General features: G+C 42.0%; 1 protein-coding gene and 1 long non-coding RNA gene across 3 annotated transcripts in view; one reads left to right on the top strand and one right to left on the bottom strand.

Moving 5' to 3' along the window:
* The window catches only part of LOC144781546 (solute carrier family 22 member 6-A-like), a 451,615-nt gene that overhangs the window by 419,059 nt on the left and 8,399 nt on the right, over positions 1-24,157 (bottom strand). The window lies entirely within an intron of this gene.
* Positions 3,326-5,956, top strand: LOC144781547 (uncharacterized). The gene is made up of 3 exons (XR_013601011.1): positions 3,326-3,398; positions 4,041-4,086; positions 5,819-5,956. It is a non-coding gene; the product is annotated as an uncharacterized LOC144781547 (long non-coding RNA).

The raw sequence follows: 24,157 nt of genomic DNA, 5'->3' as shown, positions 1-24,157 counted from the left end.
CTTAGATCACACATGTTAATATTAGTATTACTCATTAGTAGTACAACTAGTATGCTAATCTAACTTTTGTAGTAAATTTATAAATATGTTTAGCTCCCATAAACTCTTAAAAACACGTACAATCATGTATTTACCTACACAGTCACTCTCACACCCACTCACTGACCCATACAGCCACCCACTTACCTATACAAGCACTCACACACTAACTCACCCATACAGTTATTGACACAGACACTTACGTTCCAATACAGCTATTCACACACCAACTCACTAAACCAAACACCCATACAAACATTCATTCACCCATTAAGTCACTACACACCCACTTACCCACCCGTAGAGCAACTCACACTGCCACTCACTCACCCATATAGCCATCGAGTCACCCACTCACTCACCAATACAGCCACTCATGCAGAAACTCACTCACCTACACAGCTACTCACATACCCAGTTACACACCCATATACTCATTCACACACCCATACACACAGGATACAGATAGTCACACAGCCGCTCACATAATATATGTTAGAAGTAGTATCACTCAGTAGTAGTGCACCTAGTCTACTAATTTAGCTTTGTTTGAGGTTATTATACATATTTAACAATCATAGACTCTTAGAAAATACTTACACTCACTAGATAACGTCCTCAGTGATGTCGTTTGAGATGTATTAAGTGATGTCACTGACCATGTTCTGAGTGAAGTATAGTTAGCTCAGGTCACTATAACTGCTGAATTTCACCGCCACCTCCCCTGGGCTTAAAGTAATAAAGAAAGCGGGGGCACGCACGGACCTCCCCTGCATCCCTGGGGGCCTTCACCTTCCCAGGGCTTTGAATTTAAATGATGTAGAGGGCCGCGCAGATTCCCCCACAGTTCCAGGGACTGCTACCTCCTTGGGGCTTTATCCAAAATAAATGCAGGGATGTGTGCCCCCCGCAACCCTTGGAATCACCAACTCCCTGGTTCTTTAACTTTAATTTATGGGGGGCTGCACAGACCACCCCAACCCTGGTAGCGACACTTCCCCATCGCTATTAACAATGAAATGCCAGGGGGACCACTACCTCCCTGGGGCTAAATAAAACAATGGAGGGTGGCAGAGCGCCCCCCTCTCCTCAAGGGACCACCAAACCACATGGCCAGCTCCTGCTATGTCCCAGGGTGTCCACCCCTGAACATAGTTGTTTGCTATGGCTTGGCAGGATCTTAACCACTCCTGCCAAACCATAGCAAACTCTGCTCTGCTTCTAGCAAGCAACTGCATATAAAATTATCTTGCTTGCTAGAAGTGGAGCAGAATTGCTTTTGGACAGAAAGAGATGCATGTTCAGCTCCCTCTTTGTAAAAGAAATGCTGGCTCCTTCAGGACATTGGGAGGGATGCCAGGGACTTGCAGTGGCCTTGAGGCAGTACCCATCAGTGACAGATGGGTCCCTGGGTGGGACCAGGACACACACACTAGAGGCTGGGCCCTGGAGAATGAGGTCCCCTTGGGTCGAAATCAGCCCAGAAGGAGAGCTGTGTGGGCCCCCTCCCATTAATAATTTAATTATTTTCTAAAATGAAAAATGAACGGGCCCCAGGGGATGGGGCCCCTGGGGCTAAAATCGTCCTGGGAGGGGGTCCGTGCAGCCCCCTTCCTGTTGATAATTTAAATTTCTAAAATAAAAGAAAGATATAGGGCCCTGGGGGATGGGGACCCCAGGACCAAAATTGACCCAGGAGGAGGGTCTCTTGGCTCCCCTCCCTGTAAGTTAAAAAAAGAAAAAGAAAATGCCGGATGCCTGGGGGCTGGGGTCTATGGGGTCAAAATCGGCCTGGTGAGGGGAACCAAGCAGCCTCCTCCCTATTCAAAAAAGACCTGGCCCCGGGGGATTAGGTACGCAGGGTCCGAATCGGCCCAGTGACGGGGGCCATGGGTCCCCCCCTAATTTCTTTTTTTTTTTAAATTGTGTCATAGCTCTGAATATTGACAAGTATCAAACATGACTGGAACAAGCCCCTGTTTTCTTACAAACGGGCAAGAAGTCTGAAGGACTCATTGGTCCACACGCGCCCCAGAAAACAACAACAAAATGAAAATCCGGGCTCTGTAATGAACGCCTGGGGCCTACCGCCGATAACTGGACATTTTCCCTGCGGTGGTTGAAGTGTTTGCCACCTGACAGACAGCACAGAAAAACTAGATCTAGAACCTGGCAAACAATGGGAACAACGAAAACATACGAATTGTAATTCCTGTAATGTTGTTTATCTCCTCGTCTGCCCTTGTGGTTTTAGATACGTCGGAATGACGAAAAGACGGATTAAACTCCGCATCTGCGAACATCGGAGCAGTATCCGATGTCTTAAGAGTAACACCAAACTAACCTCACACTTTTTGCAGTTAAAACATAACCAGAATGACATCAAGTGGACAGTAATCTAGCAGCTGGATCAGGGCCCTGATAACAGCTTGTTCGAAAAAGAGCAGAGGTGGATTTATCGCCTTTCTAGTCATGTAACAGGACTTAATGACGACATACCATGAGGTACAGTGATGAGACGGTAATAGTATACCATCATTCATACCCTCTTGAGAGTTAATAGCTCTAACCCAACGTGTGGTCACTGTGTGTTCCCCAAAATGATATCTCATTTCTTCAAAATGGTTGTTCAGCGATACAATGATAATCTGGATCCATTCTTTTACCTATACATAAGAAGTGTTTTTTTCATGATGTCACATCTGTGTCTCACAAGAATGGGATAATTCATAAATAACGAGCACAAACCGTTTCACGGTGGTACTCTGGATGTATCCCAGGGCATTTGTTGACAAATGTCTATAGTTCTTTATCGACTTACTATGGTTTCATTGTGATTACAATGATTAAAGTTATCTCCATTCTCAATGAAAAAAAGAAAGAGAAAAAAGCGAGCTACACGGCTGTTTATCTCGATTTTCTCTGGTGTTTTGCAAAATCTAAAGAGAAGTACTAAACAATTGACATTCGACTAATTTTATGGGCATCATGGCTTTATCTGTGTTTAATACTGATAAATATAATTATTTCATCGACTCGGATTAATTATCCGTTTTTTAGCCTTTGCCATTTTCTTGACTATCGTACATTAATTTTTAATAATTTTGGTCTATGTCACACACTAATTGGAGTTACTTTACGCACTAACAGGTTGATTTTCTTGCCTTAGCAAGTATAAAAAGCCACTATTCAAACGACTAAACACTGTCCCTTTAAAAATTCGTGACGACGCATGCATACGCAAGTCACGTGATCACAACTTGTTCCTTTTTACTTCCGCATTGCGGTGAGATTTGTTGTCTTGCGGGCTGCGGTAGCGTTCTGAACAGGTTCACAAGCGGGGAGTCGTTGCCAGTAAAGTAAGTAGATGGCTGCACTTCGCACTATGCGTGATCTTAATCTGTAACACGCACATATCAGCGCAGCAGCCTTCACGTTCATTTCACTTACTTTGAACAGTTTGCAGGCAACGTGAAGAGTAACCCCCTCCGCATGCCTAGGCTACGTGTTGAATATCCACGTGTAGTGAATAGACTTGAATCTTCCTTCTATTCCAAATTGTAATTTTTAATTGTTTACATACGCTTCATTCTTTCCCTACTGTAGGGAGAGAAACTTGGGAGCGTTTTTAACTGGGGTGAATTCTGTACTGCTAACAAATCATAAATGATTACCCTACACCTATATCCTTATGGGCAAGGTTCTTAGTATATTTCTGGTGCCCAGATAGAGTGTATATGGAAACTATATGTTGTTTAATCACTCTATTTTTCCCTAATAATAAGGGATCTATAGCGTTAGGTCTCAGTTCACGTATGATTACGAAGTAAAGCTGATTGACCACATGAGGGTGACCATATTGTTCTTAAGAAGTAATCTTTGATCACGAGTGGTGGCAAAACGGTTAAATGAATCAGATGCCTGCTACTGAACAGTTAAATGCCACAATTTGTGGATTAACCACTGATTATGTCTAATATATGTATTTCTATATTTTACAGATAATGGCCCTTGGGGATTTCTGGGCGTGCCAACACGGGTAAAACCGTGAGTTTTTTCATTTTTTCACATTAATATCCTCACGGATCGGCTACGCTTTAGCGTGCGTGGACCACCGGGGATATTCACTTTTGGTCCTGAAGAAAGCTGCGCTGACTATAGCCCTAACAGCAGAAACATGTCCACCTACACTTCTTATGACATAGTGTTTCAAATAACCTGACCACTGGGTGTCCTGTTCACAAGTTTTTAACGGTACAAGCTGACCAATTAATAAAATTGTTGATGGTACAGCTGTTATCTTTTAACATTGCACTCACTACACTTGAGCACTTGGTAAAACTTGATAACAAAACTAGCTCCGCTGTAAAACAGGCGTTGAAGCACAGTGGGGGGACATTCGGTTCCCCCAGTGGGAACCCCATGATGAAGCATGTCACCACTAGGTTGGTGAGTGAGGGTTCTTTTAATAATTAAGGTTTTTACTTTTTGCACTTTGTTGGTTCATCTTCTTCTTTTGATTATAATTGTGGTTGCTTGTGGGTAATTACTTTTATAGCACCTTGAGTCACTCTTATGTTGTTGTTACATAGCTCTTAACAGGCCACAAGCAACGAGGCAAATTATTTCATTCTCACACTGAATGATAATTCATTGAACTTGACATTCAGTAGCCATATGGAGAATAAGACGATTGAGTTCCTAGACCATAGACTTACAGTTAGAAACAACAAACTAATCAGCAATTTGTTCAGGAAGACAACAGCAGGAAACAGCCTGTTAAGAGCCAATAGCTGTCATCCAACTTCATTGATTGAAAGTATCCTGTTTGGCAAGTTACTGCGAGCCAGAAGGAATTGTAGTATTGATGATGGCTTTACTAATGAAATGAACACTATGACACAAAGGTTTAAGGAAAGAGAATATAGGAACAGAAAGGTTCAAAAGGCAATTGATGAAGTTGCCTCATTGAACAGAGATGAGCTGCTCATTCCTAAAGTAAAAGAGATAGAAGAATCAAAATTCTATTCATTACGAGGTACCATAACCAAACATGGAACCTAAGAAGAGTCTAACCAAATATTGGGATGTCCTTAAAACAGATCCTGATTTGGCTACACCCATTGCTCCCAATCCAGGAATAACGTTTGAAAAGGCAAGATCATTAAATGATACTTTGAGTCATTGCTTAGTGGGTCCTCAGAAAAATTGGACAGAGATTAAGGGCGTTTTCACTTGCAATCAGTGTAAAGCCTGCAAATACAGTAACAGCTGTAAAACGATTAAATTAGCTGAGGACCAAAAACGCTACGTGATTGATAAACAACTCACCTGCAATAAGGAATATTTGGTTTATGTGTAACTGTGTCCATGTAGACAAGAGTACATAGCAAGTATGATCCACAAAGCGAAAAAGCACATTTTAGAAAATATGCTCACCATTAGAAATGATGACAAACAATACCCTGTTGCGTGTCATTTTAAAACACATCACAACCAAAACAGCAATCTACTGAAATGTGTGGTCCTTGATAAACTTCCTAATCGTGAGAGAGGGGGTAATCGAACACTGGAACTGAGTAGATTAGAATCTAAGATAATTATTAAACATAACACCCTTCACCCAAGTGGGCTGAATATGGATGAAGAATTGGCTGTTCATTTAGGCTGATAACGATTGTAATATGATAATGTTTGTTTTCTGTATATGTTTTTGCCTTTTTAAATGTGTGTTGTAATTGGATTTTAATTGGTACTTTTTGTTTCGATTTTGTTTCAGATACAAGAATGCAGAAGAGCTTTTATATCTCACCGGGCTGGCTCATTGTTCTTCTATAGTGTATGATGAAATATGGTCATTAGAAACAATCATGAAATATAATGAATTTCAAATGTTGCCGACTGGGGCTGTATTGAGCACAAATCCCAATTGAGTGTTGTATAACTTTATCGACATCCATGAGAACTCTTGGATGGAAAAAACCGGGAATATAGGATTTACTACCTCCAAGTTATTATGTTTTACAGTGCACAATTCGAAGTGATTTTTTTTTTTTTTGTCAATTTGGAGTCTCGTTTAAAAGCCCACTAGGGCAGTTAACTGATGTCATAAAAACGGACGCAATATTCTGCCATAATAACATGAAAAGAACACTGGGGTGAATAACTATAGTTTTAAAACATGGATGTAATAATTCTGTTACAGTAATATGATGTGATTTTGTTACAATGGGGATTTCCCTTTAAAAAGAAATGATGACTGAAATTAGGTTAATATTAATTTTGATTAAGCCTAGGGCCGGCATTATCATGTTGCTCTGTATATTTTGAATACATTTCAATTGCATTCTTTATTGACAAGAATCGACATTGAGAACATAAGTATTTTGTTTATGTCAATGACAGTGAAACTCGCAATCGGTTACTTTAAAATGAAACGGAAATGATGCACTGACTTTACCTGTGACCAAGGAGTGAAGAAACTCAGAAACGCGTTGGGGATTGTTTGTTGCCAGTGTCAAATAAATCACGCTGAATATCAAATTGAGTTGCGGTATCGTGGTGATTGAGCCAGAGAATCCTAACTGGCCGTGATTACAGATTTTGGAAGGTATTTTGGAGGTTCGCTACCTAGCCACTAACTCCCCGTGCATGAAGGCTGGGGCATAAGTAATTACTATTGGATGGATATATATGTATATATACACATCTTTCTCAATGTTTTTCACTCAAATGCTAATAATATGGCCAGAAAGACATCTCCCAATATATTGACTCCACACAATTCATTCACAATATCTGGATCTTCCAAAAACTATGTGCAAAACAGGTCAAATGTCTGCCAAAACAAATCTCAGAAATGAATTGGAGCTTGACCTTTTCAAATGGCTAGTATCCACCATGTTGGTAACTTCTGCAATGCACTGCCAAAGTAGAACTGCTAAGGAATATAAATCATGTCCTGTAGAAACAGATCTATAGATGTGTGTAGAAGCTCACCACGTAAGGAAACTATGCACCATATGTTACATAGTAGGATAAGCATACCAGCCAATTGCTGTCATATTCTAACGCTTCCTGCTCTTGCTCCTTGTCAGTTGGCTGCTCTTGCAAGACAATCTTTAATCAGCACAGCCACGCATACCTGCACAATTCTCAACATAGAACAAATAATTGTCTTTATTTCTGCCCCTGCTCCACCTGCAGCTGCACCCAGGATTTGTCTCCTTTCTACCAAATCAGTCTTCAATCAAGGCCTGCTTTACTCCCGATGTCCTCATTTGCAACCAGCATCATGTCCAGAAGAACATCTCATGCGCGGTTCAGTCTACGCCTGCTCTATCATTTATTGTCAATACTACTGATACAAAGGTGAATGACAGCCAACACCTTTAATTCAGCAGGAGCACAGGAGCAGACAACAGTCTTCCAATAACGAAGAATGCTCATTACTAACAGATCGCACTGGAACACTCAGAAGTTCTGTATTCCATAGAATGTAACAGAAACCAAGGGTAAGGAGGGCATTTCCAGGGGAAACAAAGTTCAATTAAGGTGTTGTAGATGCTACAAGCTGCTCTTTATTGGTGTCCAAGACAGCATCCTCCTAGTCAAAATCATGAAATCCCTATCCAGAGAATTGGTCACACTCTTCCACAATGTTGTTAATGCCTCACTTGCACAAAGTAGCTTTCCTGACACCAACACAATGGGACCTATTATCTAGCAAATTAAAAAAGCTAAGCTCAACCTTAACATCTTGTCATTTACTCTTGCATCACTAACAGAACATGTTGGATCTCTCTTGCTACAAGAATAAATTAACACCAGCCCTATCCAACCTAGTTATCAGCCAGGCTTGAATGCATCCTGCAACAGAGACAGTAACAATTCACATTGTGTATGACAATCATTGTAGACAACAGTGACTTCTGTCACGTGGTCTTTATTGATCTACCAGCAACTTTGACACACTCTACTTTCTAGCATCATACATGCCTAAAATATAACAATGTAGTAAAGGCAAAAGAGAAGCAAGATTTCTAACATAGAGAGGTCAAAACCAGCCACACACGTACACACAACTTCAGAGATGCCATCTCAGCAACAAACCATGGTACCCAAGCAGGATTTAAAGTCCCCTTTGGCAGATAAGAAAGCAGACATGGAGATAACTATAAAGGACAGCCTCACTACTCTGAAAGCTGAACTGGAGAAGGGCATCGCTAACATTATGTGAGACATGCAAACTCTGAACCATAGGTTAACTAGAAATTAATGAAGTAGTGGCCTACCTCCTTCCTACCACATTTGGAAATGAAGAAAAAAATAATTACAAGACAAGTGTAAGGTCCATGTGAACAGATCATATAAAGTCAATATTTAAATTTGAACCATAAAAGAAGGAGAGGAGGGAGAAAAATATATGCAATTACTTGCAGATAATTTTTGAGTACATCCTCTAGACCTCTCAAGAAGAGAAAGTAGATATTATCAGAGCTGAAAGAGTAGGACGGTAAACTGACATTGCTACAAACCGCTCAAGAGACATTGTCACAAAAATAGCTTACTATAGTCTGAAGGAGGGACTTATGAAGAAAGCCTGGTAGATAGAACAAATCCAGTTTAAAAATGTTCTTTACCAAGGATTGTCCACAACCACTCTAAAAAAAGTAAAGAATTGAAACAAATAATGCCACTTCTTAATGAAAACAAAGTAAAGTACAGATGGACCTCCCCAACTGCAGTTGACTTAGAGGGTTTCTGAAAAACCATCAGAGATTTAGAGGAAAAAATTGAATGTTTGAAACCTGTGAATTCATCAGCAGGAGAAAGAAAAAGTGGATCCATGAGGCTGAGGGGAGAATAGGACGACCCAAAAAAAGAAGAGAATGACACCTGCCAAAAAATCAAATCTGCATAGATGAGAAAACTTTGTGGCTATGCAAATAATTATGACTACTCTCTGATTATAAACTAAATAGGGATGGGGAGAGAATTAGTGTGTAACCAAAGGAACAGAAAATGGGGTTACGAAATGAGAAATATGTAAAAAAACTTAGACTGAGTGAGTATTGCAAGAGAGGTGAATATTATTCGGGATAGGTGAACAAACCAAAAATGTGTGCCCAGGCACAAGGGGGAGCCTGAAAGGAAGGGAATAGTAAGCCTTGCATCTCACAGGTGACACTACATCCATCTTTTGACCTAGGGGACATTATGACAGTTTAATGCTTTGAGGAACTAATAGTTATAGTTATTTCTTGTTTGTTACCTTGCTCTGGATTCTTAAGGGCATACACGAAACTCCTCATTTACATAAACAGCTTCACAATACGATATACTTCATAGAGATCATAGACAATGGTATACAATTAGTCAAGCACCTTCAAGTTAAGATAACTTAATATCCAAGGTTTAAACTCTCGAAATAAACTTTCAGGTAATTTTGGAACTATATAAAACAACATTACCCAGATCTTACCTTCCTTGAGGAGGCCCACCATCAGTGTAAGGATCAATTTAGGATGACGCATACGGCTTACCTAATGCATAGCTAGGCAGTGGGATCCTACAAAATAGCTGGAGTTGGCAAACACAATATGAAGGGAGAGAAGGTAGACGTAACTAGTGATCCAAAGTGACTTTGCTAAGAGTGTACATACAGAGGGCTCACTTATTCATCACATACATATACAATGTACTCCCCATACACAGGGCAAGACCAGTTTTTAAAGAGCACCATTAATACTCTCATGAAAGGGCCACAAATGAGGTGATCTTGGGACAAGACTTTAGTCTAACTTGGAATCCCAATCTTAGCAAACAATGGGAGTTGCCTTGAAAAGGATGTAAAGGTTAGAGGAGGAACAGGCTTGGAATATGCAATGTGAACTTTGTGATCTGATGCAAATGTTTTTTCTCCCATGTTTACAAGTCGTATTCAAATGTTGACTTTATGTCCCATAATATGATGTGCAGACTAATCTCTGAAAGCATCTCAGATATTTCACTATCTTCTCATGGGCATGTAGATGCCATATTGGACCATAGACCATATGGTCCAACAGTGAGTTATCAGCGTACTTCCTGTGACTTACTTAGGGTTCCAGCTTGAGGCAGGAACTTACCCACAAAATAGCAGAAGTTAATTGTAACAGCGTTATAACTCTAGGGACAAGATGGAATGCCTTCAAGCAAGACAGAGATGAAAGCAACGTCAATGACGGATGCTGAAAAGGGGATACAGACTGTTGGAGGACAAACTAGTTGAAGAATTAAAAATGCTAGAAAATAATCTAAACAAAAATCCTCCCTCTGCAACTGTAGACAATTAGCAATGTTACAAGGGTAATTTAATGTTTTAAGAATGAATTGGGCTAAAGGAAACCTATTAAAGCTATTAAAGCTAGGACGTAATTTTGATTAGACAGCTTGATTCACAAAAGGTAGAAAGATACATGAAATTGAATAAAAAATTACCAGGAGATCATTTACCGCGGAAGAGGAAGAAGAGAGGGAAGCATTTATGTAATTCTTCCATCAACTTTACTCGCAGAAGTGAGAAGAAGAAAAGCAGATAGAACACTTTGTAAAATATTGTGGAATCCCTAGGCTCCCTCTTTAATTAAAAGAGGAGCTAGACCATCCCATCAAAGCATTTAAATTAAAAGAGCAGGAAAAGAGTTGAGCGCGGGATGGACACATTTACTGTACTATCTTCCCTCCTTCCTTGTTTGGCAATATGTTTAGCGTCCCTTTTTAACTCATATGACAGGGCATATGAAGTTGCTCCTTCAAAGTAAGAACCAGATATTGCCTTTATCCACATACCTGATAAGGGCACTGAGCAGTGTTCAGCATACAGACCTACAGACCTGTTAAAATTAACTTTAAGATCCTGGCAAATAGTCTAGAAGAATTGAAGTCTTCCTTGGTTGATTCAGACTAAGTGAGAGTTATCAAAGGTAGACAAATACATGAAAATATCTGGTGCGTCTGGTCAAAAAAATCAATTTGTAAGAATATCCTGGCCTTCCTATTTCGCATGGATGCCTAAAAGTCGTTTGACAGAGTCAGTTAAAAAATATATGGAAATAGTTTAGTTTAGTTTAGTTTATTTGTTTAGCATAGTTATTTAAAACCATTGCTATACAGAATCCATATTAGCACAATTATCACATCAAAAAGACGAAACTGGAGAGATACACTGTCATTTTTCAAAAGGAAGAATCTCTGCATATAAAAACAGTCTTATTACTACCAATGTTAAGTTGCTTTTAAAATACAAGAAAAAAAGATTAAGGCAGGGGGTGCTAAACCAGCGGACTAAAAATGTCAGTAATAAGTTTTTGGATGGGAGGGACAGGAAGCGCCGGAGCCGGGGAGGGTAATAAGAAGTTAGCCAAGAGTCTCACAAACTTTCCGACCCTGGCAAGCGCTTGAATGTCTGTAGAGATAAAACACAGAGATGTAGCCTCCCAGCATGACCTGGTGCCCCATTTTAGAAATAGAGGTTTTAATAAATGCCTTCTGGGGGCATCCATGGCCGGGCAACAACACAAAAGGTGCGGCCATGATTCTTTATGGTATGAGCACAGTCTGCAGCCCACCCCTCCTTTAAAGGGGCCCATCTGTGAGAGGCCGTTGAGCACAGGCCTAAGAGGCGCAAAAACATTATATTTATCCGAGCAACTGCGTTCAGATTAGCCAATAAGTAAAATTGCGGTACCCCAGGCTGATATGAAACATTCAGAGGAAGCAGTACAGTTGGAGTGTTTAGAGCCTTTAGGTCCATCCGATGGGAGATTAGTTTCACCTGCTTGTTGATGACTTTTTTCCACACTGAGTATGGGATTGTGTCTGAAGTTAGCAGGGAGCTGTCAATCTCTAATGATTTGATGGCCTTTGTAATCTGACGATTCCACGGATTTCCAGGGATGGTAAAGATCTCTTTTAGGCAGAATTTTAGGGTGGTATCTGCTGCTTTTAGTGACCTTATAAAATATTTCAAAGTGTCTGCCTCACAGTAGATGGATTGTCTTTGTAGGCCCAACTCCAGACGTAGTCTTGCCCTCTGAATGAATTTCGGGAGACGAAAGATTTTTTTGTAAATGGAAACTTGGGCGTGGTCAAGACTGGCAGAGCATGCACCGGGAAAGGCCTGATGCCCATAGTTTATGGCGGGGAGTAATGTGGCTTTAATCACTTTCAAGATCGGTTCTGCTGAAGGGCTGCTCAGAGACTGATTCAGTCGAGTCAGGGAGTATGATATTGCACCTGCTCTCTTTTTCATAGCTACTAAATGAGCTGTTGATCTTGAAGTCTCGCAGAACCAAACTCCCAAATAATTATATTTTGCTGTTGAGTTGATCGTTGCAGGCCCAATGTGCCACCTTGCACTTCTCTTGTTCTTGCATCTGCCGAATATCATCACCTTGGTCTTTTCTTCATTGATTTTTAGTGCGTTGGCCATATTATATATATGAAGCTTGCTTAATGCTCGTTGAAGCCCCGTTTTTGTGTGGTCCATTATGACAATGTCGTCTGCATATTGTAAAATATGCAGATCCCATTTTGCAGGACCCAACTTTGGCGGAAGTAGATTGCTTTTCTTCAGGTATGTTCCCAAGTCGGCAGTATAAAGATTGAACAAAAGCGGGGCGAGAACACAGCCCTGCTTCAAGCCGTCTCCGGTGGCAATTTTTCTGGAGACTGTCTTAGGGCCAATTTTAATTCGCACCCAGGTGTTCTTGTGCAGAGAGATAAGGGCTCCTAGCAGGTTCTGTGGAATCCCCCATTTATCCAGTTTCCTCCATAGAGTGTCACGAGACACTTTGTCGAAGGCTGCACTGTAGTCGATGAAGCAGCAATATAGTGGAAGGTGATTATGGATGACTCAAAAAAGAGAGTGTTGTAATATTATCTATGGTGGAGGCTGAGGAGCGAAATCCTGTTTGAAAATAAGGTAGAATATCATTTTCTGCTACCCAATCTTCTAGGAGCTTAAGAAGACACCGGGCGTATGCCTTTGCATCAAGATCTAGTAGGGCGATAAGGCGATAGTTTGCTGGAAGCATGGGGTTTCCCTTCTTAAAGATGGGGCATATGATCGAGCCAAGCCAAGAGTCTGGTAGCTGTCTGGTCACAAACACATTGTTAAATAGTGGGGCAAGAAGTTCGACCCACTCCTCCAGTGCACATTTAAATACCCCTGCAGGAAGGCCGTTGGGCCCAGGAGCCCCGTCGTTTTTCATTGCCTTCAGAAATTTGGAGACTTCGGCTACAGATGTCAACTCACGGCGTTCGGTCATCGTTAGATCGACTTTCGCTCTTAAATCAGTCACCACGGGGTCTGGCTTGACACTGCCGTATAGTTGGATTACGTGCTGGGCCCAGACTTCTTCGCGAACTGCGTTCCCTCTGTTGTTGTTCGACGAGCGGAGCTTGTTCATATAGTTCCAGAACTGGGATGAATTCTTGCCGTTTAATAGGGCAAATATTTTTATCCACTCTTTTTGTTCTTTTAATCTCTTTGCGGCCCATACTGATTTCCTGAAGGACTTACGCAGTGATGCCATGTTGTGGGCCGAGAGCGCCGTGCCATTCAATTTGTGCAAACGCACAGCCCTCCTTAGGGCTTTTCTTTTGGTAATTAACTCTGGGTCATAAATCCACTTCGGGCGTAGCTCGTAAGATTTTTGTTGGGGCTCAGGTCCCGTTAAAAGATTTTGCAGTTTTCTAATAGCGCTGTCCCACCAAAGATGTAAGTCCGTTGGAGAACTGAGCATTCGATTAGGAGTCTCTCCTGAAAGCCAAATGCTCACCTTATCAGAGCCTGTTGGGTCCCATTTGATTTTTCTGACTAGAGTATGGAGTTCAGCCAGCGTCGAGTGCCCCACAACTGTTATTTCCGCAGCGGCTGGCACAAGCAATTCCATTGTTACCGTTAAAGGGTTATGGTCACTCTCGTGTCGGAGGGGGATTTCCATCTTAGTTAACTTATTTCCTAGAAATGGTGAAAGGAAGATATAATCGATTGTGGAGATGGAAATATTAAATATAATTCATTTTGGACCATGGATACAGGGGTGAATCTGGTTGAGTGCTGAATGATTGATATATTCCTAGTTTTCTCTCCAGCGGACTGTGAGGATCTTGATATACTGATTTCAATTACTAAAATAGCGGTTCACTTTTGACTGGTAATACCTCGGGGAAGGATTACATTCTGTCTGAATTTTATAAGACATATGAACAATTACTAGCTCCTCGCCCTCTTGGTGTATATTCCTCTTAGCTTGAATGGGGTCCATTCCCCCTAAAGTCCTCTAAAGCTGTCCCTGCCTTAGTCCTGAAGCGAGACAGAGCCTCTCTGTATAGGACTTCATATTACCCTCTATCACTTGTAGATGGAAATAATAAGATCCTGGCTGAACTTATTGTGAACAGTATTCAGGTGGTTTTTCAGAATCTTACTCACCTAGATGAGAGTGTAATCATTTCTTTTTGAGGCAGTACTTCCCTAAATTTAAAATAGGCTGTTCTACATCATTAGTCAACTTCCACAGGACTGACTGAATAAGCTGGAGTAGAGTAACCATCACTGCGTATTGCGAACCATGTGGTTCGCCCAGTTATATGAGGTGGATACATCTACTGTATACAAACCAGAGGCCCAGGTACACATTGGGAAGGTGATTTCGGGCAGCTGGAAAATTCAAAGAGCCACCACCCAAGGATATCCACTGTCACTGCCTCTTTTTTGCTCTGGCGTGGAGCGGTTGGATGGTCAGGATGGATGGGAGAGAGCCTTAGGTGCACATATGTGGACCTTTCCACATTATTCTGACCAGAGCTGTGCAACCACTGTTAATAGATAGTGTTGTTTGGGCTAAGAGGGCCACCAAGCGATATGTCCAAAACCTGCTGCATCTGTATGTGCATGCTAGCACTGGAGCGTAGCCCTTATTGTAGGCAAAGCCCCATACAACCCAGACCGCCTTTAATAGTGCATGACTGCGTTCCAAGTACTGATGTACCTGGCTCATAAACCCTTGTGGGCTGAGACAGACATTCCTGTGGTTGGGAACTTGCAGGATTGAACTTTGCATAATACATGATTTCAACTCCTTCAATTCAATGACATCCACTAGACCTGTATAACACCTTAAATGATTGGGATAATATAACAGCCATCACACACGCACTGTCCCAGATGCTGCGAGGAGGATGCTGGCTTTTATCGTGTGGTATGGCAAAGCCTGACCACTAGTCTGGTTTGGAGAGAGTTGATTGCCTCTCTGGGAACAGTGACAGGTAGAATGAACCTTCATTCACCTGTCATAAGTCTCCTTTATATTGTGTTGCGGACTAAATGGTTCCAGGCATTAAACCGATTCATTTGAACATACTGCAGGCCAAGCAGAAAATCACAATGTGCTGGTCAAGTTCAGCTCCATTTCTGTCGTACTGGAAGCTCGAAGTCACTCGATGAAGGGGAACATCCATAACAACATGGTCAAAACACCGCGCTACCATTACCACGCGTCTTTTACAACGCAAGTCGTGGTGGAGTTTAAGACGCTCATGGCATGTGGAGTGAAATATGATGTATGCAGTAATACCAAGAGGACACAACGGAACCCTAATAAAGTTAGCAGTAGTTCTCTTTTTTGCCCACATTATTGATATGTTTGTGCCCTGCCTAGTCAGAGCCTGTAGAACGGATGTATGACGTTACAACGCAGGCTATTACAACGCCTGCCTTTACAATGCGGTTTTTACATCGCATACCATTACAACGCATAGCGCTTTTGGGTGTTGGATAGTGAATAGTTTAATTTACTATTCCAACTCCAGTCCCCGTGGACACTAGGGAAGGTTATTGGATAGTAAATTAACCTATTCCCTATCCTAGAGCGCCCCCCAGCGCAATGCGTTGTAATAGTTTGCGTTGTAATGACCGCGTTGTAATGGTAGTGCGTTGTAAAAGTTTCGTTGTAAGGATGTTTACCCTGTAGAACACTGGACCTATATGTCTGTACTGGATATGACTACAACACTTCATTTGTCTTTTAGGGTTTTATGCAAAAAACGAATAAAGTGAATTGATTGATTGGTTGACTATAACACACTGCAACAATGTTTTTTCCTTGTTTTTATGTCACTGCGGGGCATATTACCAAGGGCCTTATCGCCACTTTAGCGATCTTTATCGCTAATGACATGCAAAGTGGGCGTGCCAAGATGTTAGTGACTGGAAACAGTTGCTAACATCACTATCTCCTATTACCTACTTTTGGAAATAATCGCGCTAAGCGCGATTATTTCCAAAAGCTAACGCCTGCCCAAAGCAGTTCTTAGCCATGTTATCCAATGGTATGTGGGTAACATGGCTAAGAGCATTTGCTCGGTAATGCATGAATATCGCTGACTTTACAGCGATATTCATGCATTTCGGCCGATTTTTATCACTTAGGAGATAAACCTTGATAATTGCAAGGTTTCTAAGCGATAAAAATAGGCGAAGCACAGCGATAAAATTATTGCCTCTAACCAAGCTTAGCGATAATTATCGCTTATTCTTGGTAATATGCCCTTGCGTTTCTTATTACTACGGCATTGGATGAGTATATGGGAAAAGTATCTTCACGTGAAAGGCTCATTGCTTAACGAGTTATCAGCCTTTGTTATATCTGGCTGGATTTGTATGCAGAAATACAATACGAAGTTTTAAGAAAGCTGTAATTCTTTACACATGACAAATGTAGTAATTACACACTGAGTAAAGTATACTCCCTTCTCGTCCGTAAAGTGCTTTATCAGGGCTACTAAGCGCTATATAAACAACATTCTATCCTGCAATATTATGAAGTCCGCTTCTGGAGAATCTGTGGTACACTCCAAACATTGTCAACAGCTACCTCAACAAAGCTAAAGGAAGATGTAGCCTAACGGCCAGAACTGAAGACTTTGGGACTTGTGAACCAAGTTCAAGCCCAAGTTGGCTCAACATCCTGCGATTCTGGAGAAATCACTCAGACCAGATATATTAAAGAAAAGTCATGCAGAGCAAGGCAGCGCAATGCAGCAAGACAAGTTGCTGCACCGCGTTGTTTGACAGGGAGCGGGGAGGAACATGCTGTATCTTCTTCAATATGATGCATTCCTGCTCTCACGCAGCACTGCCACATTGAGTGCAGCCAAGCACCAAAAAAGGCACCCTAAGGCCATGGTGCCGGGGTGCCTGAGTTACACCCAGTATTATTTTTGTGTAAGAATGGACACCTTTCTGCACAAAAACAATCCTCCTATGTGTTTTCCCCTTTCTAAGGGGCTGCAGAATGCAGCACATTTAGAAAGAGGAAACAATGAGGAGAAATAAAATCAATTCCCCTTGTTTCGCCTGCCCTGGGAAGGAGTTCCATTTTCACTTATTCTCAGGTTTATTAGTGTTAGTGGATCTGGAAATGCACCAAAAACATGCTCCACCCATGGAACACCTTCCCAGGGCAAGGTAACGCAAGGCAGCAACTTGGGCTTCCTTGCTTCCACATTTACTATGCCACGCAGAGCTATACAAGGTGGCTCTGCACTCCTAAACCACGGGCATCAATTATTGAATGATTACACTTCCTATTTCAGAACCTGATACACCCTCATGATCACAAACACCCAGTACAAGGCGAACGTTTTAACACCTCTTGATGAGATCATACATGCTTATTGGCACTTTCAGGCCCTGGAACCCACACTGGAAAATCATATGGGATTCGCAGATGTGGTGCTTCAATTGTACACCTCTTATCATTCAAACTGCCACCATTTTGTCCATATGGTCATCCCAAAGGTTTCAGTCATTGGCTAGCTGCCCCAAGATTTCACCCTTTCTCCCATCACCTTCATTCTCTATATTAAGCCCATTTGGTATTCAGATTCAGAAGCCATACAAATACAAATGCACGTTGATTTATTTTATTTATTTAATAGTTTTATATGAGAAACAGCCATTACAACGTGGCTGTTTCCCCGCATACCATTACAACGCAAGCATTACCACACATGCATTGTAACAACGCGTAGTCATTATTGCGCATCTTTTACAACGCATGTGCTTTTACCACACATGCCTTTACAACAAATTTTGTAGTGAAGGTATGTGTGGTAAAAGCACATACATTGTAAACAAAATATAGGTGATCCACGTTGTTGTGAGGAAACAGAGGCTCTTCCGTTTCCTCACAACAACATGCACCACCCCTCAGACGACCAGAGGGAACCACGAACCACGAGGAGAGAGAAGAACCACGAGGAGAGAGTGGTAAGGGGATTGGGCCTGGGGTGGGGGTTACCTTTTCAGGGTAAAAAGGGGCCAGGAGGAGAGTGTGTGTTGTGCAGGTTAGTGTTTTAGGGTTTTGGATAGGGTCATGGGGTCATGCAGGGTAGTGTTTTAGGGTAGGGAGAGGTCTGGGGTTTGTGGGACGGTCGTGCAGGTAGTGTTTTAGGGTTTAGGGTAGGGTCAGGGGGTCAAGCAGGGTAGTCTTTTAGTGTAAGGAGAGGACTGGGGGTTGGGGAGGGTCATGCAGGGTTAGTGTTGCAGGGTTTGGGGTAGGGTCAAGGGGTCATGCAGGGTAGCGTTTTAGAGTACAGAGAGGACTGGGGGTCAGGTGAGGGTCGTGCAGGTAGTGTTTTAGGGTTTTGGGTAGGGACAGAGGGGTCAGGCAAGGTCATGTTTTAGTGTAAGCAGAGGACTGGGGGACGTGAGAAGAGTTGTGCAGGGTAGGGTTTTAGGGTAGGGAGAGGACTGGGGGTCAGGGGGTGTTGTGCAAGGTAGTGTTTTAGGGTTTTAGGGTAGGGTCAGAGTGGTCATGAGGGGTAGTGTTTTAGGTTAGGGAGTGGCCTGGTGGTTGGGAGAGGGTTTTGCAGAGGTAGTGATTTAGGGTTTAGGGTAGGAAAAGGATTGGGACTCGAGGAGGTTGTGCAAGGCTACTGATTTAGAGTTTACGGTATGGCAGGGTAGTGTAACTTACCTTAGATACTTTTACCAAGAGTATACCTGTCCCATGTAAGCCTTTGCGTTGTAATGGCATGCGTGGTAAAGTCATATTCATGGTAAAGGTATGCGTTGTAATGGTAGGTCGTGGTGATTGACTATGCGTAGTAATACCCACGTTGTAATAATACGCGTGGTATTAGTACGCGTTGTAATGTGTCATATTTGTTTTATATAGCACAAGGTCACCAACAGCTATTTAAGCACTTTACATAGAACAATGGGCTGATTACAGCAAAAAAAAAAACAGGGGGACTTGCAGAGGGCGGGGGAGAAAAGGGAAGCAATGATAGGGTGCAGAGATGGAGAGAGAGAGAGAGAGAGAGAGAGAGAGAGAGATGGAGAGAGAGAGAGAAACAGAGAGAGAAACAGAGAGAGAGAGAGAGAGAGAGAGAGGGGTAACCTCATAACTCAGACTTCAAGCTCTCTGTCTCAATGTCTGGATTAAGCGATGGGGGATGAGCGTGGCATCTTTATATAACCCCCATTCAGAGCTCAAGATCTTAAGGTCAGAGGTCTCCGAAGTAGGCTCTGCAGAGGTGTGTTTTGAGATGTTTCTTGAAGGATACGATGTTTGGAGTTAATTTCGGTCAGAGGGGCAGAGAGTTCCAAGCACTTGGAGCTGCAGCTGCGAAGGATTTTTGTAATGATGAAGTCCAGTTTTTCAGGGCTATAGAGAATCTTGATTTTGGTATATCCAGGTAGAGAGAACCTTTATGCTTGAATTGTCTTATGCCTCCTGAGACAAGCATTAAAGTTGCTAACAAGAGGGTTTGCATTGCGTGCCTTGTCCGTGAGGCAGGATGTTTTCAAATTTTCCTTGGCTTCAAGAGGTAGCCAATGCCAATCTCTCAGAATTAGGGAGATGTGGTTGAATCCGTTTTTTTTCTCATTGATGAGTGGTACTGTGGAATTAAGAATGGCGTATAAAGGGAATAGTATGGATGCTGGCAGACCAGCTAGGTTCGGAGGAGTCTATTCTGGATACAACCTTAGCATGACCTTCAATTCTCAATTGGTTTTGAGACAGAAAGTGCTTTATTTACTTTATTTGGTGGAAATAGAAATTTGCATAGTGTGCTAATTTGTTGACATTAGGGTTCATAGGGAACAGTCATGACTGAAACCTAGGGATTTGACAGTTGTATTTGGAGATGAATCGTTTCCTACATTTGTTAGCTGTGTAATCAATGATGGATCGATGTTGCTGTTGTGTCGGCTGGATAGAAGAAAATCCAGTTTTGGGGGTTTAGTTAAAAGCAGACTTACTCCATCCAAAGGTGTATTTTTCTTTGAGTGATCTGTAATTTGAGTAGATCATTGATCAATGTCACTTTTGGGAATAACTGCAAATCATCTGCATATTGGAGAATCTTAACCTTGTTGTTCTTGAACAATGCTCCTAAATATTCGATATACAATTCGAATAAGATGAGCAGATCCCTGTCGAAATACACATTATATTTTCTGAGGAGAGGATGAATGTTTTTCTGGTTTTTTTAATTGTGTTCTGCCTTTCAAGATAATGATCTAAATAGCAGTTTTGCTCTCGTTCATAGTAGGATAACAAACACTTAACAAACACACATTTCTGGTCTGCGCAAGCAGCAACAATCAAGCACATATCCCAGACTTGTTATTCGGTACTAAACTAGATGGATTCGCTTTTTGGCGCTCCTCTAATGAGAAATCATTTCAATTCGGCAAACTGTCATATTTTGAGACATACAGTTATATCATAACCAAGACTGCATTTCACCAGCTCTCACTGTGGTAGAAATTGAAGGACAAATTCAGAATACTAATTCAAGCCCTGGTTCTGACCCACCTGAATTTGAGATCTTACCTTTCCACCTGCATGCCTGTTTCAACGCTGACCCCACTGAAGAGTGCACTACCTGCTGCTGTCATATCGTTGGGATAAGGGCATCTATTGGTCAATATAATGCAACGAGCCATACCATTGTCTCAAAACCAAGAAGTGCTAAAGACAAATATTTGAGGTTGCGCTTTCTCCTTTTATAGACAAGCGACCTGTGATAGCATTTCCCATCACCTCAGACTTGTACCATCACTCCTGCAAACCAGAATGGATCTAAAGCCCACTTCTATAAAAAAACACCACATTACTGTGAGTATAGCCCTCAGTTTTCCCTGGACTTGGACCTCCACTCCCCACTTGTCTCTTCTTCATTTTGTATGCCAATACCGAGTTATTTCTCCTTTCTTTTTTCCTTTCCTCCTACTCTTTTGTTGTACAGTACTTTTTTGCTTCCCGTCTAGGTTTGCATCACGTAAACTCCATTGCATTCGCATGTACATAAACCCATGCATGCATTCCTCACTTCATGAATAAACACTGTTTTGCTGGTGGGGAGCGATGAGATGTAAAGAGCGACTGTATTGATATTCTGATCTTGTTTTATCTTCATAGATGTTTACTTCAGTTACCATATCTTTCAGTCTTGACTTCTTTTAGTAGCAGAATCTGGAAAATAATGATTCAGTATCTTTTTGTTTAAAGATTTATATTTCTGATCTGGCGGGTAAGTGAAGTAGAGTGAAACTGAAGGTACTGAAACTGCCCTGGCTCGCCGGGTGTTGAAATGGGCGAGGTATGGCATATAGTAGTGATACCCGATCCCCATTTGCAGTGGACACCCCCTTCTGGATATTGAGACCATTCCAGTTCATACAGAGAGACAACCTTTCAACTGGAAAGAGGAGGGTTGTAACTACAGGGGACTTGTATTTGTATTTCTCTCTCTGGCCCAGTGTCCGGAATGGTTTGGTGTGGGGCCCGGGCAGATCCTTCAATATACACCTTTAGTACATACCATAAAAGGTATTTGGCCTCCCTTCCCTGAGGCTACGTCAAAAAATTAGTTTATCAAACAGCTGTTGGAATTAGGGGAATGTACAAGGGTGATCACACAGTTATACAAAGCCCCGTTGAAGGATAGAAAGGGAAATATGGGCAGGGCCTACCATAGCTCGGCAGAAGACTGCCCCAAGCCTCTGAGGGCTGCTGACTGGAGAGGAGCTTGCAAACAGGTTAACACCCGATTTAAGCAAATCCAGTTCCATTTCCTACATCAAACCTATCTCACCCCCCAGAGATTGGCCCAGATATGTGGGGAACACGGGCCTCTTTTTTTGCATGTTGTCTGGAGCTTCTCGTGGGTAGGGATTTTTGGGACCAGATGTGACAGGGGTCGCACCGGAGGCACCAGTCAAAAAATGTCTACTGAGTGTATTTCCATTCTAGAAAGGGCATACAGGGAGGTTTGCACATGTTAGTGCTGGCAGCCTGTGTTGGCAAGACGTCACAGACCGATTCATTCGGTGGCGTGGCAGCCCTCTGAGTTTGGGAAGTGGCAAAGACAAACAACATATTAAGGGGCATATCACCAAGAAGCGGCGATAATTATCGCTAAGCGCACTTCGCGGTAGGATAAATTTCGCAGCTGTCGCTGGTTTCTATCGTTGAGATAGCGCGCTATCAGCGACGCTTATCTCAAAAGCGATAGAAATATCAGTGATAGCTACTTATTGTGCGATTATCACTGGAAATCCAGCGATAATCGCACAATGATTGGCGAAATGTTGGTGATAGGGCAGGGCAGACTTAACCATGATATCCCTTTGAAAGTAACAAGGACCCACTGGTAAATTCCAATTTCTAGGACAGGGTAAAACACTATGTGGAGTAAATTCCTAGACAATAACACATGAAATCTATATCAAATTAGTGTCCGAATAGTCAATGTAAGGTTAATTATATATATAAATAACAAAAAAAGGTCAAGAACAAAAACTATTAAAAAAATTATGAAGATATTTTATTCATCAAATCATTCATTTCATTAAAAAACATAATACAAACAATGTGTCGCACTGTTTTGAAAATGCAAATAAAAATATTTAAAAAAATACATAATACAAATCCATAACGCACTTTTTTACATTCATATATAAAAAACAACAATATTTTTTTTTAATACAATACTACTGTGGATAAATAGTACTGTGGCAAACTTTATTAATTTTTCAGCTTTTCACCTTCGATTGGATATCATGTTTAAGTCAAACTAAAAGCAGGCGTAAGGAAAGTAGCGATAAGCACGGTTAGCGTTACTTTTCTCATCGCTATGCTTGTTAGCGTGCCCATTGATAATTGGAGAAATGTCGGTTAGCAGTTATTCTGGGAAGGAACGCCCACTTTGCATCTCATTAGAGATGCAAAGGGAGGCGTAGGAAAAAAGGGTGCTAACATGCGATTATGTATGTTAGCACCCTCTTAGTGATAGGGCGAAAACAATATCTCCGCCTTTCTGGCTTTTAACCCCTTCGCTGCAGGGTTACATCCCCCACGGCGCAGGGGAGTGGGGGGTGCGGAGCCGCGGTGCTCGTGACGAGCCCAGCTAGTCATGACTCCGCCCACTAATTGATTCTCCCGCACAGGCGGGGAATCAATTAGGCATGGGAGTGCCACGCCCGTTATGACGAGCCCAGCTCGTCATGAGCACAGCTCCACTGTGCCTCATGACAAGCTGGGCTCGTCATAAGCATAAGCATACAAGGGGTTAAAGCCAGAAAAGCGGAGATAAGGGCCTTGATGACATGTCCCTTGACCCTCTGAATAACAGACCTCCTTGATCAAGGAGGAGAGGCTGATTGAGTGCTGGCTACGGTACATTCTTGTAATAACCTAGGATGTGCTCAGTAGTATGTTGGGCTGCATACAAGAATCATCCTGCCGTTTAATTGGGGGTGTTCTTTTTGCGGACGCATCTCATTACTGTGCAATATATTTGATTGGAACCCCTGTGGGGGCGGGGAGAGATTTACTGCCTTTACTTGAATATAGAAAATAATAAAAATAGAATTAAAAAAGAAATATTTATTTTGCACCCTTTCTATCTCTGCAAGCTACTCGTGTGTACCTTTCCTCTTACATTCTCCTGTTTGTGTCCATTCCCACCCTGATCCTCGAGATTCCCACACCTGTTGTTACTCTTTTTGATTCAAAGCTAGGAGGGTTGAACTTACTCCGTGTGCCTG

Source organism: Lissotriton helveticus, chromosome 9, assembly GCF_964261635.1.
Source record: "Lissotriton helveticus chromosome 9, aLisHel1.1, whole genome shotgun sequence".
NCBI classification, from domain to species: Eukaryota; Metazoa; Chordata; class Amphibia; order Caudata; family Salamandridae; genus Lissotriton; species Lissotriton helveticus.
Note: the sequence above shows the minus strand (reverse complement) of the source record. Positions and strands in the feature narration are given on the sequence as shown.